Source organism: Thamnophis sirtalis, unplaced genomic scaffold, assembly GCF_051295495.1.
Source record: "Thamnophis sirtalis isolate CommonGarterSnake01/CBP01778 unplaced genomic scaffold, rThaSir2_p1.2 scaffold_2, whole genome shotgun sequence".
In the NCBI taxonomy this organism is placed as follows: Eukaryota; Metazoa; Chordata; class Lepidosauria; order Squamata; family Natricidae; genus Thamnophis; species Thamnophis sirtalis.
Genome location: NW_028261382.1, coordinates 4,447,250 through 4,455,104, shown reverse-complemented (window position 1 = coordinate 4,455,104; position 7,855 = coordinate 4,447,250). Strand labels below are relative to the sequence as shown.

The following is a 7,855-nucleotide window of genomic DNA, read 5'->3' as shown; positions in this document are numbered from 1 at the left end:
CTTTCTCCTTTTCTCCTCTCTCTTTCTCTCTCTCTGTGTCCTCTCTCTCCTTCTCTCTCTCTCTGTGTCCTCTCTCTCTCCTCTCTTTCTCTCTCCTCTTTCTCCTCTCTCTTTCTCTCTCCTTCTCTCTCTATATATGTCCTCTCTTTCTCTCTCTTCTCTTTCTCTCTCTTCCCTTTCTCTCCTCTCTCTCTCTCTCTCCTCTCTCCCCTCTCTCTTTCCCCCTCTCTCTTTCTTTCTCTCTCTATCATATGTAATCTCTTGGAATTATAATGTGTGTTTGTTCTGGTTACGTAACTGAGCGAAGGATAATAAAAAGGTGAAGGTGAAATTGGACAAGTTGCGGACACGGAGTCTTTTCCCCGCCGCGTTCCTTCTCCGGTTACACATCGGAGCCGAACTTTTCTGACTGTCACCTTCCTTGATTATCTGAATGTTGGGGAAAAGAATAGCTCAGCCGCGTTGGAGCAAACAGCTGGGCCCGTAACGTTTGCGTCTCCACTTCCTGCAATCAGGAATTTGAAAGAAAAAAAAACCACACACACAGACGAAGCAGCGGATGAAGGAGGAGATTCCTGACCTGGGAAACGGTTAAGGTTTGGGAGGGGGGGAGTGTTTCCCCATACACGGGGGGGGGGGGGATTGCCAAATTGCAGAATTGTCTTCCAAGTGCAAACACGCCCCCCTTGGTGTCTGTGTGTGAGACCCCAGCATTGAGATCCCCAGGAGGTCAGGTTGTTTCTTCCTGCGTCCAAACCCTATTTTTCAAGGGGTCCTTGATGCTTCCAGAAAAAGGGTGGCTCAGTGACTAAGGCGCTGAGCTTGTCGATCAGAAAGGCCGGCAGTTCGACAGTTCGAATCCCCAGCGCCGCATAAGGAAGGAGAGAGGAGAGAAAGAGGAGGCGGGAAACAGAGAAAGTGAGATAGAGATGGCAGGAAAGAAAGGAGAGAAAGAGGAGAGAAGGAGAGAGAGAAAGGACAGATAAAGAGAAGGGCAAAGAGAGAAGGAGAGAGAGAAAAAGAAGAGAGAAAGAAAGAGGAGAGAAGGAGATAGAAGGAGAGAGGAGAAAAACAGAAGGCGAGAAAGAGAGGTGAGAGATGGCGGGAAGGAAAGAAAGAAAGGAGAGAAGGAGAGGGAAAGAAGGACAGATAAAGAGAAGGACAAAGAGAGGAGAGAGAGAGATAGAAGGAGAGAGAAAGGAGAGAAAGAGAGGAGAGAAGGAGATAGAAGGAGAGAGGAGAGAAAGAGAGAGAGGTGAGATAGAGATAGCAGGAAAGAAAGAAAGAAGGAAAGAGAAAGAGAAGGAGAGAGAAAGGGGAGTGAGAAAAAGGAGAGAGAAAGAGAAAGAGGAGAGAGAAAGAAGAGAGAGAAGGAGATAGAAGGAGAGAGGAGAAAACGAAGGCGAGAGAGAAGGTGAGAGAGATGGCGGGAAAGAAAGAAAGGAGAGAAGGAGAGAAAGAAGGACAGATAAAGAGGACAAAGAGAGAGAAGGAGAGAGAAAGAGGAGAGAGAGAAAGAGAGAAGGAGAGAGAGAGGAGAGAGAGAAAGAGAGAGCGCACGGACCTCCAGGGGGCAGATTATCTTCCCAGACCGAAGAACCGTGTGCCGCCTTCCTTTTCTTACAACCGGAGGTCATGTTGGCTCCTAAAATAAACCAAGCGAGCATCACATGGGTCTCCGCAGCGAAGTTGTCAGAAGGGGGGGGGGACAGAAAAGTGGGGGAGGGAGATGCTCAGGAAGAAGAGAAGAGCCTCAAAAACTTTTTTTTTTAAAGGACCCCGGGGAAGTCACAAACAAGAGGAAGGGAGAATTAGAAACCCACCAAATTAGGACTCTCACCAACCAGGACAGCTAAACTCCCCAATGGGTCAAAAGTGAGGATTTGAGTCCTTTCCTAATTCGATTTCCAAGTCCATTTTTGGCACCTGATGTACTCGGCCACCCGCCTCGTCCCGTGTGCCAAACAGCTGGTTCAACTCACTTTTTCCCCAAGAATGGCCACTAATGAATCGCATCGGGTTTTGTCCAAGCTATTAGGAGTACTGTTTTGTGAATAAAAAGCATCTGGTCTTTAAAGGAGGCCTTGGCTGCCAAATGCAGGAAATGAAGAAGGGAGGGGGGAGAAAAGAATGACAGTTTTATATTTAAAAAAGTCCAAATTTTACAAGAGCTCATTAAAATGCTTTGCTGTCCTTCCGCTCTTTATGTAGATTTTGTTATTAATGGGTTTGTCTTTGGCGTGCTTTCGTACAATGGACAACTTTGGGGAGAACTGTTGCAGAAGTTAGACTAGAATAGAATAACAGAGTTGGAAGGGACCTTGGAGGTCTTCTAGTCCAACCCCCTGCTCAGGTAGGAAACCCTACACCACTTCAGACAAATGGTTGTCCAATAATCTCTTCTTAAAAACTTCCAGTGTTGGGGCATACACAACTTCTGGAGCCAAGTTGTTCCACTGATTAATTGTTCTCACTGTCAGGAAATTTCTCCTTAGTTCTAAGTTGCTTCTTTCTTGATTAGTTTCCACCCATTGCTTCTTCTGTCTTCTGGTACTTTGGAGAATAGCTTGACTCCCTCTTCTTTGGGGCAACCCCTGAGATATTGGAAGACTGCTATCATGTCTCCCCTGGTCCTTCTTTTCATTAAACTAGCCAATCCCAGTTCCTGCAGCCGTTCTTCATATGTTTCAGCCTCCAGTCCCCTAATCCTCTTGGTTGCTCTTCTCTGCACTCTTTCGAGAGTCTCCACATCTTTTCTACATCATGGCCACCAAAACAGGATACAGTATTCTTTGGAGAACAGCTTGACTTCCTCTTCTTTATGGCAACCCCTTAGCGCTCACCGGCTGTTTCTGTGGCCCGGTTGAAAACCCCCTCATGGCCCACTAGTGGGCTGTGGCCCACAGGTTGGGGAATCCTTGGTATAGCCAAACCCAAATCCTAAAGCCATTCTTTGTACGTTTTAGTCTCCAGGCCTTTGATCATCTTCGTGTTTCTGAGATAGAGACGAATGGTAGCTGGTATGATTAAGCGATATATATATATATATTTTTAATGGAGCCAAAGATGCTTCGGTTATTTGCGTCACAAACTGTTGTGGCCCAGCAGCAGCCATTGGAGATGCCACCAGACTCCAACAGCGAGGGGCCCTCTGAATCGGCTCTGGAGGATGTGGAGGACCCTGGACAGGGTTCCGACTCCGAGCAGGGTGCAGAGAGGCTGGTTGGCCACCAGGAGGCGCCTGAGCCTTCGACCAGTGGGGAGGAGACAAGGGAGAGTGATCCAGAAACCAGCAGTGAGTTGTTCCTGGATGCATGCCATCAAAGAGCTACGAGGCGTCAAGAACAATTACGCAATTACAGGAGGTAATTGCGCTCAGCCAGTGGTCATGAGGCTCCTCTCCAGACTATAAAAAAGACTGCTGGTGCACACAGGCCTCTCGCAGAAGTCAACACATTGACTAAAGAGAACTGTTGTAACTAACTTGGCAGGCTGGATTGCTGCCAAGGTTTGTCTGAGTTGCTGCCAAGGTCCTTATCTGTTTGTTTGCTTGGCTTTCAGCCACCAAGATTCTGGTCTTGTTATTAAAGGACATTCCATTTAAGCTTGTCTCGGCATTCATTACTGGATGGAGGAGGGGGTCAGAACACCAAACCTAGCCACCAAGTATCCAAATATTTTTCTTGGGTATGATCTGGCTTTGGAAATTGTCTGTTGCTTCTTTGAATGCCTTCCGATTTGGCATTATTGAAACAGCTCTTATCAGTCATCAAACCTTCTGGCGATGAGATGCTTCTTCGCTCCTTCGCTTGAGGATGATCTTTAAACAAAAAACAAAAAACAGACCGATAGAAAATGTATGTCAGGACTAGAAGAAGCTGCCTGGAGTATTTTTAGCTGCCTTCACCCCCCCCCCCCTCTCTTTTTCTAATTCTCTCTCGGTTGGAAAAAACCTCCAAAACAATTCATTTAAAAACTCTCGCCGGATTGTTCTGACAAGCAGAGTTATGGGGCAGACTCATGCAAAATTAAGCAGCCCAATTAAGACGTCAAAAGGAGAGTCGTATCAATTTCTTTCTCCACGCCTCTTTCCCCCCTCCCTGTAAATAAAAATAAAATTAAAAAACGAACCGTCCCTTTCATATAGCGTGGCTCGTGGCCAATCTTCCATCGTTGGCTGTGTAGATTTGCAAGAGAGCTGCAATTGCTCGCAGGAGGCTGATGAGGTATATATATATAAAAGCAATTTCGTGGGAGGAAGGAATGATGTTTAAAAAGAGGCTTGGAGTTCGTTCGAAGATCAAGGGGAAAAAAAGGATAAAGTTTGTTCCGTTGCTCGCTCCGGGAGTGATTCATATCAGGAAGTGGTATCACCTTTATTTTTAGAGCAGGCAATTCGCAAGATCCCTCGCGGCTCGGCTTGTACGGAAAAGCGAAGCAGGAAAGCAGCTGCGTGGATCATGATAAAGACACAGACAAAATAAAAATATTTCCCACTCCCCCCCCCAAAAAAATAATAATCCCCAGCTCTGTCTGGAGCAGAAGTGGGTTGCTACCGGTTCAGCCGAACCGGTAGCAACCCAGGCCTTCCACACCCCTGAATTGTCCCCTTGCCACCGCTAGGCCTCCGCCATTTTGGTTTTTAGTGACTGCGCTTGCCCAGTTCACTGTAAATCGTTCTGCGCATGCGCGAAGAACAATTTGCATGGAATGGCTCATGCAACGCATAGTGTGCGTCTGGAATGCATGCAAGCCGGTTGTAGTAAAACCTGTAGTAAAACCACCAGCTTCCCATCTCCGAAGAGCCGAGGTGGCGCAGTGGTTAGGGTGCAGTACTGCAGGCCACTTCAGCTGACGGTTATCTGCAGTTCGGCGGTTCTAATCTCACCGGCTCAAGGTTGACTCAGCCTTCCATCCTTCCGAGGTGGGTGAAATGAGGACCCAGATTGTTGGGGGGCGATATGCTGACTCTGTAAACCGCTTAGAGAGGGCTGAAAGCCCTATGAAGCGGTATATAAGTCTAACTGCTATTGCTATTGCTATCTGGAGGTGCCACTTTCATTACGTCAGATCCAGGCTTAGAATCTCTGCAATCTTGGGAGTTTCCGAAAATATTGTCGAGCGAGGTGATGGTAAATGCAGGAAAATGAGGTGTGTGTGTGTGTGTGCGTGTGTGTGTGTGAATAGGTAGAAGGTTGCTTTAAAAAAACAAAACTATTGGGTCCACATTAATCCTAAATAATGTATTGCACGATTTACCGCCTGGCGAACAATACTGGGTTTGGGTCAAAGGATTTTCCCAGTCCTTGCTAGGAAAAAGCAGGAGGAAATAAAACAGATTCCCGCCCCCAATCGTTGGGAATATCAAAGCCAGCTGCTAATGTTTAGACTGCTTTCATCTTTCGCACAACACGGCGGTCCCTGGATAGATGGGGAATCTGCTAACTTTAATGTGCACCGAAAACTGTAGCTGATCTTATTTTTATTTTTTTTGCTGTTCAATTGTGTTTGATTCTGTGGGATTTTTTTTTTAAGCTTTGCCCTTGCCTCCTTCCTAGGGCCGAGAGAGAGTGACTGGCCCAAGGCCATCTATCTGGCTCGGTGCCTTAAAGCGGGACTAGAACTCACGGTCTCCTGCTGTGTAGCCTAGTGCCTTAAACACGCCATAGATGCTTTCTATAATAAGCGGATATATAGGCCTGCTTTCACATCCCCTTGTTTTTCCCCCCCACTCTGCTTTCATCTTTTCCCCTCTGGATTGTTAATCATCTCTTGCTCAGCAAAGCTTGCAGCTGTTTTAGAAACCTTCCGTTGACTTAATCGTCACTTCCAGGACAGCATCTGGATTTTTCTTTCTATGTTTAGCGCGCTAAGCCAGGAAGGCATTCTCAGAGGACTGTGAAATGAGCCTCTGTTGGCAACCGACTCATTAGCGCCGAAGAAGAGCGAGAAGCCAAGTTTTTGAGCCCTGTGTAGCTCGAGAAGAATGGAATAGAGCCGGAAGGGACCTTGGAGGTCATCTAGTTCAACCCCCTGCTTAGGCTGGAAACCCTACACCCAGGGGGGGGAAATTCAGCAGGTTCCGGAGAACCAGTAGCGGAGATTTTGAGTAGTTGGGAGAACCAGCAAATCAGTGGTGGGTTTCAAAAAAATTTCGAACCTACTCTGTGGGTGTGGCCTCCTTTGGGGGAGTGGCTTGCCGGCCACGTGACCTGGTGGGAGTGGCTTGCCGGCCATGTGTTTTCTTTCTCTCTCTCTCTCTCTCACTCTCACTCTCTTTCCTTCCTTTTGTCTCTCTGTCCCTTTTTCCTTTTTCTCTTTCATCTCTCACTTTTTCTTTTTTCTTTTTTTAATTTCTTTCTTTCTTCCTTTCTTTCTCTTTCTCTTTCTGTCTCTGTGTGAGTCTGTGTGTGTATGTGTGTGTGTGTCAGTGGTGGGTTTCAAAAAAAATTGGAACCTCTTCTGTAGGTGTGGCCTGCTTTCCGGGTCCACTGGTGGAACCTCTTCTAACCGGTTCGGTAGATTTGACGAACCGGTTCTACCGAACTGGTGCGAACTGGTAGGAAGCCACCTCTGCAGCAAATACCAGCTCTGGCTGGCCCCAGGATTGGGGTGGGAATGAGGATTTTGCAGTATCCTTACTCCAGGAGTGGGGAGGGAATGGAGATTTTGCAGATACTTCCCCCAGGAGTGGGAGGGAATAGAGATTTTGCAGTATCCTTCCCCTGGAGTAGGGAGGGAATGGAGATTTTGCAGTATCCTTCCCCTGGAGTGGGGAAGGAATGGGGATTTTGCAGTATCCTTCCCCTGGAGTGGGGAAGGAATGGGGATTTTGCAGTATCCTTCCCCTGGAGTAGGGAGGGAATGGAGATTTTGCAGTATCCTTCCCCTGGAGTGGGGAAGGAATGGGGATTTTGCAGTATCCTTCCCCTGGAGTGAGGAGGGAATGGGGATTTTGCAGTATCCTTCCCCTGCCACGCCCACCAAGCCACGCCCACCGAACCGGTAGTAAAACAAATGAATTTCGTCACTGCCCAAGATCTTTTCTGCGAGGGAAGAACAGGACAAGGGAATGCATAGAAGCTTGGTCTTTATTCCACCAAATCGAACAGTACCATGGAAAAAAGAAGAAGGGGAGCAATTTGAGGGTTAAAGAATACTGCATAGTCACGTTACAACATAAAGATTGCCACGTTTGTTACACAGGTAATTATACCCCCTTCCCACTAGTTGTCGGACACATGACAGTGAGGGGTCCCAGGATGGATTGTTAGACATTGAAACAGAGCACAAAAACGCCTAGGGGGTTATGGTTGTTGATTAAACATCAACCAAAGGGACCTTCGTCATCCTTGTATGGCTTCAGGGGCAGAAGGAGAGGCCCCAAGCTGTGTTCTCTCCACCTGGAAAATGGAATTGGGTGTTCTGAAGTTCTGGAAGTTCTGATTCATAGCAGGGAGCTACGGCGGAGGAAAGGGCAGGAATTTTCTCTTGCCCCCCCCCCCATCCCCATCCCAAGCCTTGGACTGGAAGACGTACAAGTGGACAAGCCACCTAATTTACAAGACTTGGAACTTCTCTTGGCAAAGGTTCCTTTCAGGGGTGAAATTCAGCAGGTTTTGACCGGTTCTGGAGAACTGGTAGCGGGCATTTTGAGTCGTTCAGAGAACTGGCAAATATCGCCTGTGGCTGGCCCCAGAGTGGGGAGGGAATGGGAATTTTACAGTATCCTTCCCCTGGAGTGGGGAGGGAATGGTGATTTTACAGTATTCTTCCCCTGGAGTGTGGTTGGAATGGAGATTTCGCAGTATCCTTCCCCTGGAGGGGGGAGGGAATGGAGATTTTGCAGTATCCT

General features: G+C 47.5%; 1 protein-coding gene across 1 annotated transcript in view; it reads right to left on the bottom strand.

The window, feature by feature from the left end:
- Positions 1 to 7,073: 7,073 nt before the first annotated feature.
- Positions 7,074 to 7,855, bottom strand: part of CPLX3 (complexin 3) — a 15,318-nt gene continuing 14,536 nt past the window's right edge. Inside the window, exon 3 of the mRNA XM_014070171.2 lies at positions 7,074 to 7,855. This exon is cut by the window's right edge and continues 1,452 nt beyond it. The gene's annotated coding sequence lies outside the window, so the exon portion shown is untranslated.